General features: G+C 30.4%; 3 protein-coding genes across 6 annotated transcripts in view; 2 read left to right on the forward strand and 1 right to left on the reverse strand.

Annotated features, from left to right (window-relative positions):
* Positions 1-1,404, forward strand: part of LOC122577433 — a gene marked incomplete at its 5' end in the record, with an annotated part of 702,209 nt that overhangs the window by 197,833 nt on the left and 502,972 nt on the right.
* LOC122577435 overlaps positions 1-1,404 on the reverse strand; it is a 43,811-nt gene that overhangs the window by 1,845 nt on the left and 40,562 nt on the right. The gene's annotated exons all lie outside the window — the stretch shown is intronic.
* LOC122577440 overlaps positions 39-1,404 on the forward strand; it is a 3,005-nt gene continuing 1,639 nt past the window's right edge. The window contains exon 1 of the mRNA XM_043748752.1: positions 39-140. The gene's annotated coding sequence lies outside the window, so the exon portion shown is untranslated. The remainder of the gene's footprint in view (positions 141-1,404) is intronic.

Consider the following 1,404-nt stretch of genomic DNA (forward strand, 5'->3'; position numbering starts at 1 on the left):
AAATTATTCTTAGTGTTGGTTTTTATTTATTTTAGTTTCCTCGATATTTTAGTTTGTTGGAGTTTATATATTTTCCACTGTGGGTGCAGGTTATATTGGTTATGGACATGGAAGTACTTGCATTTGTCCAACCTGTACAAGTATGTATTATTTTATTTATTTTAACTTCGTCCTCTTTCCTATGGTGTTTCGTCCGTTTGTCTGCCTGATCTTGTATGCATTGTTTTAGCGTACGAGGAGGAGAGATTCCCAAAAATGTGTGGAAGGCTCATGAAGACGATACAGATGAATGTGCGAAGGCTCACTTCCCTGAGGAGACTTCTGCCGGAGTCCTGGATATTCTCCTGTGTCACTGCTCTTGTGGTCAAAGCGATCTTCTCTGCTGTATGCTCCCAGTACATGGAGAGACTTCGTGAGATGTGACTTGACGTTATTTTACTCATTTGGTTAATATTTTCATCTGATTGTTGCCTCCAGTGTTTGGTTTGATTTATTGTTTTCCGGTGTAGGTTTTGGTGATTATGATTTAAGTGGTGAATGCGGAGGTGTCTTCGTCAAAGGTTCCTTATGCAGACTATCCCAGTGTGTACTTTGCTTTATTTTATTATTTTTAATTTGTCTTGTGTCATTCATCTTTTATCTACTACATGTGTTGTTTCAGCGCAAGAAGAAGACGGGTTCCAAAATGTGTGAGTGGTCCCAGAAGGCGTAGTCAACGTGTGAAGTGTCGTGGGCCAAGAACGAAGAATCGTGTGACATTTGTGTTGATTATGTTCAATGCTGATATATATATATATATTACTTTGTTAGTTAAATCTTCAGTCAGTTTAGTTGAATATTCTGTATTGTAATATTCGCAAGGTAGTTTCATATACTTATTTCATTGTTTATTTGATTATTAGTTGTTTGATTTGATAATATTATATATATATATGTTTATTTTACAATGTAAAATTTCTTTGAGTTTATCTAAATATTAATTAGTTTTAATAATGTGATATCGTGCGTTTTATTTCTTTTACTTGTGTTAGGTTGTGTATATATATATATATATATATCTATATGTGTATATGTCCCATGATATAACTTCGTATGGAATTCTTTTAATCTTAATAATGTAATAATGTCTCGTATTGTATTTTTATATTTATTGAATTATTGCCTGTTTGGTTTAACGATATAAAACACACACACACACATATATATATATATATATTTTACAATATAATTTTCATATATAGTTTCTTAAACTTACTAACATATTAACTAATTTCAATAGTGTAGTGTTGCGTATTTCTAATAGTTTCTTTTTTTTTATTTTTATTTTTTTATTTTAGTTTTTTAGATTATTTATTATTTTTATATAATAATGTAGTACACACATGTGCATATATATATATATAT

Source organism: Bombus pyrosoma, unplaced genomic scaffold, assembly GCF_014825855.1.
Source record: "Bombus pyrosoma isolate SC7728 unplaced genomic scaffold, ASM1482585v1 HiC_scaffold_4710, whole genome shotgun sequence".
Classification (NCBI taxonomy): Eukaryota; Metazoa; Arthropoda; class Insecta; order Hymenoptera; family Apidae; genus Bombus; species Bombus pyrosoma.